This window comes from Macrotis lagotis, chromosome 1 (assembly GCF_037893015.1).
Source record: "Macrotis lagotis isolate mMagLag1 chromosome 1, bilby.v1.9.chrom.fasta, whole genome shotgun sequence".
NCBI lineage: Eukaryota > Metazoa > Chordata > Mammalia > Peramelemorphia > Peramelidae > Macrotis > Macrotis lagotis.
In genome coordinates this window covers 24,258,294-24,269,326 of record NC_133658.1, presented here as the reverse complement: position 1 = coordinate 24,269,326, position 11,033 = coordinate 24,258,294, and positions in this window count along the sequence as shown.

The window sequence follows — 11,033 nt, the reverse complement described above, 5'->3', positions numbered from 1 at the left end:
TAGAGGAGAAACTCTCAAAATGACTTGGGGAACTAAAAATGCTACTTTGCTGACTTCAGTATTTGACCTTGTCTCTTAGGCTTCTTTTCTGTCCCTTCCCCATGACCTAGTAGGGAGACTGAGAAGAGGCAGGGCCTCCTCAGTTTCCATTTCTTCTCTCAAATCTTTGCTGATCCCAAAAAAGAGGAACAATCTCAGCAGTTTGGGAAGAAAAGGCAGAGGGGAAAGTGAAGGAAGGGATAGAGAAGAATTTCTGGTAAAAATTATTTTCCAGAGACACCATTTACTTTCTTCCACCACCAAACCAATTTTATTTTTGATTTGGAATTGGTGACAGAACTGCTGGTTAAACCTCAGGCTCAAATTTTACCTTTTGGGAGTCTGGAAAGGTTGTCACTGGAGATGATATTTGCCCTGTACTTGGAAGAGGAAATGGTTTTGGAGATTCCAGTCTTGAGGATCTGGGTTCTGGGGATTAGGACCCTTAGGAGGCAGGTGGTATAATTGTGAGAGCTGTGACTTTTATATTTGGGAAGTTCTAGTCTTATGGAATAGACACAATAATTTCGAACTTTTCTTAAAGTCTAGAAGTCCTGTTCTCAGGGGTGGGGCTGACACAAGCTGATGAATAGCAACAATAATTCTGGGGTCCTTCTGGGGTCCAAGATGATCTCCAGAGTCCTTTTATCTCTAAATTCTGATTCTATGACATGAGTCCAAGAAGAATCCCACCAGAGTTAGCCAAGAAACCAAATTCAAAGGGTGGTGGTAAAGGACCATGAAGGAGCATTTTCTCTTCAAGGAGTTCAACATGGAGTGAGGATGAACATACCAAGTTGGGGATTAGCAGGAGTGGTTCCATCTGGGACAACTCCCTTTTTTGGCATCCACCTGCTAGCCCCACTTCTTTCTCCCTATGCCTAGAGGAGACCTTTCATAAGTTTTTTTTGGATGGAAAAATGAGGAACTATCATGGGCTGAGCCAAGTGAAAATGACCCAGGAAGAAAGAGTACAATTGAACTCCAGATTGTCAACTTCCTGATTTTCTTCATTGCAATAGACCCAAAATAGGAGGGTCATTCTTACCTCCTGCCAGGGTTCTGATGTTCCAATTCAACTTGTTCTACCCTTTAGTGTCATGAAATGTATGACATTTGGTGGGGCTGAAGTCAGATTCAGGTTCCATGTTCAGTGTTTGGTTGAAGATAGGGCAAGGACTTAGAGATACTGGCAGATGGGCAGGACCGTTTCACAGATAAAGTAGTCTCCTGGCTGTGGGTGAGTGAACCTTTAAACCTTGATCTTTTCAGTGAAGGAGGTCCTCAAGGCTAAGCAGGTGGTGAACTAGCCAAGTAAGAGTCTTCTCCCTCCAGACAGCTGGGAAGCCATCCTGGTGCAGATGATTTCTTGGGAGTTCATTTCCTGTGTGCCACTTCCATTTTTCAGAGGTGGCAAGAAGGTCTAATAGAAGCCACCTTCTAGGGTGACCCTCTCTTCTTTCTGTGTTGTGTACAGAAGGTTAAAGAGGGAGGAACTAAACTGCAGCCTGAAAAGAGATATTTGGACCTGGAGAGTTGGAAATGAGAAGGAGGTAGAATGTGGTATATTATGAAATATCTAACTTAAAATATTTTATTCTGTTTTTATCTAATCTATTTAAACTAATTGCTCAATGACTCAACAGTGACCTTGAGTTGAAGTGGTTCCCAGAAGAGCATGTTGGGTTTGGAAAGTAAGGGGTATGACTAGTAAGCCAAGATGATGTAGACACAGCTTTCTAGATCAAAGGTGCACTGGTTAGAGCAATGGGCCTAGAGTCATGAAGACTTGAGTTCAAATCTGACCTTAGACTGTTATTAGCTGTGAGCCTGGGCAAGTCACTTGACCTTATCTGCCTCATTAAGCAAGAGAAGGAAATATCAAACCTCTCCAGTATCTTTTTTTAAAAAGGTTTTTGCAAGACAATGGGATTGATTGATTTGCCCAAGGTTGCACAGCTAGCTAATTATTAAGTGTCTGAGACTAGAGTTGAATTCAGGTCCTCCTGACTCCAGGGCTGGTGTTCTGTTCACTGCACCACCTAACTGGCCCCCCTGCAGTATCTTTGCCAAGAAAACCCCAAGTGGGGTCATGAAGAATTGGACACGACTAGAACAACTGAACAACAGCCTAGAACAAAAGCCCAGGTCATAGTAGAGAGTTGCAGAAAACTGGATGGTCACCTACCTCAGGGCCATGAATGTAGACCCAGATTCAGATAATTTCATACATTAGAAACACAAATGTAAAACTAGACAGGATCTTAGAGATCTTCCTGTCCAACCCCTTCCTTTTACTGAGGAACTTAGGAAGATGACTTACTTTTGGTCATACAAATTGTGAATAGCAAAGCTAGGCTTTGAATGTAATTTTTTTCTCTCTAATATCATGCACTTTGCACTTCTCTCTATTATTGTGGAACTGGTTGAACAGTTAGACTCAAAGTAGAAATGAATGGATTCATGTCAACCTGGTGGGAGGTCATGGAGTCAGTCAATAAACATTATTAAGTAGGTACTATAGGCACTATGCTAAATATTGAGGAGATAAAGAAAAACAAAAGACAGTCTCTTTCTTTGAGAAACTCACAGTCTAATTAATGGGGAAGAGAATATCTGAAAGGAAGATGGGGTCCAGGGGAAGGTACCCCTGAGGCATGATGAAGCCATGTGGGAAATAATGAGATGGCTGCTCTCCATCTTTTCCCTTGTAGGTTCAAAAATCAGGGAAGTAAAATAAGGAATGCTCCTTGGAAAAGACCCTTGGGCTCAAGGTAGGTCACTCAAACTTGTTCTGAGAGGAAGAGGTGGTGACCCAGGAAACTGAGATCTCTGGTCCAGTACTGGAACTGGACTTATTCAGCTATCTTGCATTTAGTTATTTCTTCTAGGTAGCTTTAAACCTCTGCCTGTTTGCATGGCTGGAAAGATGAGCATCTCTTTGTGGGGACATAGAGCATCTTCCACTGCTCCTTATGCCAAGTCTCAGAGAGACAACGTGAAGTAGGAGAAGAAATTGTCGGGGAAGACCTGGGTTCAAATCCGATCTCTAATACCTGGTTCCATGGCCATGGGCAAATCTCCTAACCATTCGAAGACTCAATTTCCTTATTAGTAAAATGGGAACAATAACAGCACCTGCCATATAGGGCTGTTGTGAAGCTCAAATGAGATAATTGCACGGAAAGCAACTGGCAGATGTCAAAGTGCTAGTGAAACATCGACTGTTATCATTTTTATTATTGTTATTAGGTAAGTGACAAGGTCACTTACACAGATAGGATTTGAATTCGGTTTATGATATGATATGATATGATATGACTTCTCCGAATCACATTGTCCTCCAATTTTCAGTTCTCCAAGGGACCTTGACAAAGCACTCAAGAAAGGGATCATGGCTCAGAGTCATGATATAATAGAGGACTTTATTTGGACATCTCAATATCCAGACTCTGCCTGTCTGTCTGTCTCTCCTTTCTCTTTCCTTCTCTCTCTCCTTCTCTTCTTTCCTGACTCTCCTCTCCCCCCCTTCATCCCAATAGCAGATAAAATAACATATTAACTCGATTCATTCTTCTCTATTGGGAGTCAATCCCCCTCTTCCTCCATCATGGTGCATGCTCAATGTTGCTCTTTTGGGTTCTGGTTGACCTGATAATCTTCTGTCCATGTTGTGACCCAATGATGAAAGAACTTTGCATTGCAGGATGATGTGGTTAGCTCTGAGTATGCCCTTGGTTTTCCCCTGCCTTATGATGGGAGCTGGGAAGCAGATATCTCTAAGTGAAAACAGTCTCAGACTAAGCGTCTCTTGGCTATGAATCTTCCTGCTCTCTAGAGTGGAGAGTTGGACAGTACTCCTTCCCCTCTGGAAACTGCTTTCATGTGGATTATGAACTCAATTATGAATATTTGTTTGTAGCAGCAGCTAAGTTCAAGGTTCAGGAGATGTTTGAATTGAGATGGACTGAAAGTGGAGGGCTAAGGTAAAATGCAAAATGCCTAATCCGTAAGCCTGCAAATTGCTCTGGCTTCTGAGAAGATTTAAGGATCAGTCTTTCTTTAGATTGTAATAATAATTAAGTGACTGAATCTTGTGAGTCTTTTTTTTTAAACAGGTAGTGTTCCTTTTGTGCATAGGAATAAACGAACTCTACCTCATCTGATTCATATTGGATGTCCTTTTGCCTTCCTCTTTTTGGAGGGTTACCTTAGAGGTAGCCATTGATAAAATAATCCCCCCAAATTACGGGGGTGGAAAATAAATATAAGAAAAGGGAGTCTTCATCCTCTCATTAGAGACAGGTTCCTTCATGACTAAACAAGGTCAAAACCACATGATTAAGTATAGACCAAAGAGTAGAACAATACCCCTGACATCATGGGCCTAATGGAGTTTCTCAAGGTTGGACTTCAAAAGATGGAAGAAGCAAAAAGGGAATTTTGATACTGGAACTGATTCACATTAAGGAGGAACTAAGTTGCTGGGATGAGGATTTAGGGAGGAAACAGCTACTCCTTCTTGCCATAGAGGAGAAGAAATCCAGGCAAAGTCAGTTGTGCAGCCTGGATTTTGGAAGAACAGATTACAAAGGGTTCAAAGAAAGGATAGATGGAACACCATTTTACAAAAAAAAAAAATCAGAAAACTAGGTGGGGCAGTGACTAGAGCCCTGGTCCTGGAATCAGAAAGACCTGAGTACGAATTCTGCCCCAGTCACTCATTAGGTCTGTGACCTTAGGCAAGTAACTTAATATCTCTGCATTTCCTCATCTGTAAAAATGGGGCTAAATAATAGCACCTACTTCACAGATTTGTTGTGAGGTTATAAGGAAATAATACATGTTAAAACATTTTGAAATTCTTTGAGAAATATACAGATACTAGCTTTTAATATGAAGATAAGTTCTCAAGACTAACACTCAGAAGATACAAAGAGCACTAATTTTGATAAAGAGAAAAGGGCAGTGGTGGTGGTGGGGGAGATGTTTAAAGATATAGGAGACGTACACTAATAAATATAGATTTTTTAAAAAAAGGAACCCAGAGAAGATGGAAGTAAGCAGGGTGTACTGGGATCAGTTGAACTGGCTTGAGAGATGTGATGATGCAATTTTCAGAATTTTTGAAACTGGCAAAAGCTAATGATCAAGCTTGACTGATTGCATTGTTGATTGTCTAGAAGGTGATAGAGAAAAACGTTAATCATGAATATTAAATTTAAAGGTGTATGTCCTGTCTATGGTCTTGGAGAACCTATTGTTAATCATTTACAAGAATGCCTTTCAAAATAAGGGTGGGTAACCAAGGGTGAATTAGAATCAGAAGGGCTAAAGCCCAGGGAGGGTGGTAGGGAAAGCCATGGATAATTGCAGCTCAAGAGGACTCTGTTGAATCTTTCTTTGGATCTAGAACAATTCAGAGGAGGCGGGATGTCTCCAAATTATGAGGTCCTCCCTAGACCCAGCCTTTAAGACATGTGTTGTGTCCTTCCTTCCTTCCTTCCTTCCTTCCTTCCTTCCTTCCTTCCTTCCTTCCTTCCTTCCTTCCTTCCTTCCATCCTTCCTTCCTTCCTCCCTTCCTCCCTTCCTCCCTTCCTCCCTTCCTCCCTCCCTCCCTCTCTCTTCTCTTCTCTTCTCTTCTCTTCTCTTCTCTTCTCTTCTCTTCTCTTCTCTTCTCTTCTCTTCTCTTCTCTTCTCTTCTCTTCTCTTCTCTTCTCCTCTCTTCTCTTCTCTTCTCTTCTCTTCTCTTCTCTTCTTCTCTTTCTTCTCTACTTTTGCCTTTTATCTCCAAGATGGCAGAACCAAAGGTGAGGAAGAAGTAATGGTTGTCATTGGTTGTCACTGATGAGCCTGGAGAAGTGTTGGCATCCAGTATTGGAGCTGAGGTCTGGAAGCCATCAAAACTTGTATATGCAAACATGTACACATTTATATATAATCTGTATAATGTGCACTATATATATATATATATATATATATATATATATATATATATGTTATATATGTGGCATTTTGTTCCATGTTATCAGAAATAATGGGATCACAACATGCTGTATTTTACTTTCTGAGCACTGTGGGAAGTAAGCTGAGGCAGTGGGCTACCCCTAAGTAATGGGTGCTCTGGATCAGTTGTAGACAGTAGAGTTCAGATTTTAATATGTAATCCATATTTTTCACTTCCTGGACTAAATGGGAACATGGTCATAGAGTGAAAAGTTCTTCTGAATCAGCCTTACAAGGCAAAACTGATATGTTGAAGAGGTAGCAAATGATTTTGATCCTTCCCTAGAGGGATATTGTAATCGGGTTAGTACAACCTGGGAAATGGTCTAGTAAGACCTAGCATTGGAAGAATGGTCCTTTTTGCTCTTGATACATACATACATACATATATATATATATATATGTATATATATACATATATATATATATATAGAGAGAGAGAGAGAGAGAAACAGAGACAGAGACAGAGAGAACAAGAAAGAAGAGAGACAGAAGAGCAAAGAGAGACAGAGAGAAAGAAAGAAGAGAGACAAAGAGGAAAAGAGAGAGAGAGAGGAGAGCTCAAACAGAAATAAAATTTAAAAATCTCTCATATAAGAATTTCTAAAATAGGATACAAATTTTTTTTTTACCAACTTGCACATACTGAAATGTTCTAAACAACCACTCCATTTAATATATCAATTTCAATAAGTTGAGAAAACCTTTTTCCTAAAAATTAAATGCTTTATAAAGACTTATAGTACTTTTAATTATTTTATCCAATGATTTTGTATGAAATATAGCCTCATAAATAAAGAAGGGGAAATCATCTTTGGTTATTTGCTTAGGGCAAGTAGAAATTTCTGAGTAATAGAGAAAACTCAATTCTCTATTGTTCATTTATCTCTTTGGTTAACCTTTGGTCAGGTTAACTATGGGATTTTTAGTTTTTATTTGTAAAATCATAAAAATATGTTATTGATTGAGAATGATGATATTCCACTGATTTCCTTTGTTTTATTTTCCCCCCACAATGTCAAGTTAATGCTTTATAAATCTCTTTGAATTCTCCCTTTGAAAGGGGACTCTGTTTCTGGTCATGCTGGAGATGAATTTTCATTATATTTTCTCAGTGCACACACACATGTATATAGTATGTAACTCTAGGTAGAATAGTTTAAATTTTGTAAAGAAGATGGATAGCATTTATTTCCTCTATCTTTTCATTTCCAAAAAAATCAAGATTTAAAATTGTTCTATTTTTAATAGTTTCAATTCATCTTGAGATCCTATAAACAATAAATAAAACATTTGAGACCTTATAAACAAAAAAAAACTAAAATATATCCAAAGATTGTCCCTAAAGTCTATACCTAAAGTCTGTATATTGTGAGATCTGTATGGAAAGCCATCTGTGAATATTTTTAAAATTCAGTAGTTTCCTATTATTCCTAGAATTAAATTTAAATTAGTTCATTTAGAACTATCATCTTGACCTTTTTCAATTGTTTTTCATTGTCACAACATTGGAAGTTTTAAATTACTAACACAATTAAAGCTATCATGAATCCTTCAAGTTTGTTCTTTTACCCCATTTGAAAGCCAATCACACTTATCTGAAATAGAAGCAATGTAATCTTGCAGCATTCCCCAAAGTTAAGTTTTTTGTCTTTTAGTCATTTTTTCAGTTGTATTTGACTCTCTGTGATCTCTTTTGGGATACTAGAGTAATTTGCCTTTCCCTTCTCTAGTTTAACAGATAAAGAAATTAGGGCAAATGGGGCTAAATGACTTGGGTCACACAGGGTCACACAATTAGCAAATGTCTGAGGTTAGAGTTGAATTTATGAAGATGAGTCTTTTTTTGATTCCAAACCCATTGTTTTATCCACTGTACCACCTCCCTGCCCTAAAATTGACTACTTTATTAAAGAAATTAAAACTTTACATCCTTTATCACATTACATACTTATTCTATTATTTCTTTGGTGATATAAATTATCTTCATATCATTAAGAGAGAAAAATTATCTTAATATCATTAAGAATGAGTTGAAATTGTGAGGACCTCATGTAATGAATGCATGAATACATAACAATTAATTCAATGAGCAAGGAGATATTCTAAAAACTGATTTTGATTTTCCCCATTTACTCACATTAGGAAATTGACAATTACTGGTCATAAATTCAGAATAGTAAAATAAAAGCAATAGTCATTTATATTGTTTCACTCCCATTATAGCAGTTCAGAAGTGTTTGATGATCATAAGGAGTCATTACAAAACATTTATAGATCTTCTGTCATTGTTCTAGAAATTTGTTATGAAAGGAGGAAGGACACAGTTGCAATAAGATCAGGTCCAAGACGAAAGTCATAGTTTGACCTAGCCTAGGTATAGCGAGGAAAAATTCCCTCACTCTATTTGATTTCCAGTAAAAGTCATATTTAACTTTTTGAGAAAGCCAATTATGCAGCAACATCTCATAGATATCATAGCTAGGCTCAGACTCATTCAGATGGGAAACATTCCTGTTTGGAAAAGACATAGTGCAAATGGGATTCTGCCATTGCCATCTTTTCAACCTTCCTAGTGTTTTACATTCACCAGGAATGTTGTCCAGATTGTACTTCCTTTGAGCCACTTACGATTTCCTCTTGATTGCTGAAGTACTGGATTAACAACGGATAGTTGAGTTCAAAGTCAAAAACCTGAGAGTCAAACACCTGAGTTCAAAGGCAAAACCATTCAAATCACAGTTTCGCTTCACATAGGCATTTCCACTAATCACAGTTTGGAGAAGGGTACAGTTGCTTTTCTCTTCTTTTGTTGCAATCGTAGTTAATAGAAAATACAAACATGTACCTTCACTATCTATTAAGTATGTAAAATGTTTTCCAAAGGCATTCGTACCATACCTAACTCAAACATCGTTTGATATAAAAAGCATGAGAAACTAAGAAAATAATCACATTTTGGAATTTCACTCATACAGAGAGCACATCAATTGTCCACTCATAAGAAAGAAAAATGATGACTATTATAAGCGTCCAGGTGAACATTCATATCTGGAAGTATCTCATATTAAACCTTAAGGCAAAAATAAAAAAAATTTAGAAATATTTTATTAATTTTGAGTTTTATAATCCCCCCCATTCTTGCTTCCCTTCCCCTCCCACAGAAGGCATTCTGCTAGTCTTTACATTGTTTCCATGGTATATATTGATCTCAGTTGAATGTGATGAGAGAGAAATCATATCCATAAGGAAGAAAAATAAAGTATGAGATCACAAAATTGCATAATAAGATAACAGTTTTTTTTCTAAATTGAAGGTAACAGTCTTTGGTCTTTGTTCAAACTCCACAATTCTTTCTCTGAATACAGATGGCATTCTCCATTGCAGTTACCCTAAAACTGAGCCTGATTGTTGCAAGTCCATTGAGGTTGATCATCACCCCCATGTTGCTGAAAAATAAAATTTTTTAAATGGAGGTTTGTTGGTACCAAGTTGGATTAAAGATGAAATGTCAATACATACTCTTCTAGGTATAATCTCATAATTTTCATAATAAGACAAAGAGTCATCCTATAAATCACTTCCATACTAGAAGCACACATTTAGAGTCCCCTCTGTCATACACACTTTGTCTATGTGTGTTTGTGTTGGAGGAGGGCATCTTAGTTTCTTGATAAATCAGTTCATGATTTTAGAATTTCACAACATTCTTGGAGCATTTTCTTTTAGAGAGTTGATAAGATTTTATGAACTCACCAAGGCTGAAGAGCCAGGTGATTGAAAATTGGATAAGTTTAAAAAAGAATTTTTTAGATAATGAGAATTCACTAGGTCTTTTATACTTTTCCCAAATACCAAGTAATGAATCTTCTTCATTTTAAAGCAAAAATATCCAGTTAAATACTTGGCAATTGTTTGATCCCACATAATTATCTCTAAAAAGCGATGGTTTAAATTCTGCAGCATTGAGAATACAAGAAAAGTTCTCTTAATGACAAAAATACAGTACATGCTAAGTCCAATTTTTTTCAAATAATTCTTATATAGTAGTTTTTCTTAAATTGTAAAAGAAATTAGAAGTATAAGAACATAAACCAATATTAAGGACTCAATATATGAAACTTGAAACAAAACATCATCAAAGACATTAATTCAATTGAATGCATTTCTTAATTTCTTTACATAGAAAAATCATTTATCTATTTATCAATTTTGATATTCTATACTAACAGCATTCAGAGATCAAAAACAAAATTGCTTTCATAGTTTCAAAGATGCCATAAGCATTTACCACTCAGGATATCAATCAAACTCTAAATAGTAATTCTTCCTAATTATTTTTATCAAAACCCAATGTCAATCCAAATCTTAGATTGTTCAATTATAAATGTTGCTATATGATTTCAGCTACTTTTCTCCATTAGCAAGGATATCAAAATTGATCAAATAAAGCCTGAAAATTTACTGCAACTATCTAAGGAGGAAACAAACACATTGGAAGTTGTCATTCAAAAGTTGTAGTAGGATGATGGATAGAGATGCTAGTTTTGGAGCCAGGAAAACTTGAGTTCAAATCTTACCTGAGGCTCTGACTAGCTGTGTAGTAATCATAATAATCATAACATCCAACTGACAGGGCTGTTGTGAGGATCAAAAGAAGTCATAATCAATTAATTAATATTAAGTGCCTGCTCTGAACCAGGAACTGTGCTGGGAGTAAAGCTGGGAGGTGAAAGACAATTCCTGCCCTCTAGGAACTTCTAATATAATCCATGTAAAGCTCTTTGCATTATTATTATCAGTGAAATGAGGATGGAAGTCTCAATGACCTCTGAGGTCCCTTCTAGCTCTGAATCAATGACCTTGCAGCATAATGGGAGCCATTGATTAGACCGGATATCTCTGATATCTCTATCAGTTCTGAGATTCTTTGATTCTATGATCCCAGGAGGGATGCATCTTCTCAGGGAAGAGTCCTCTAAAATCTA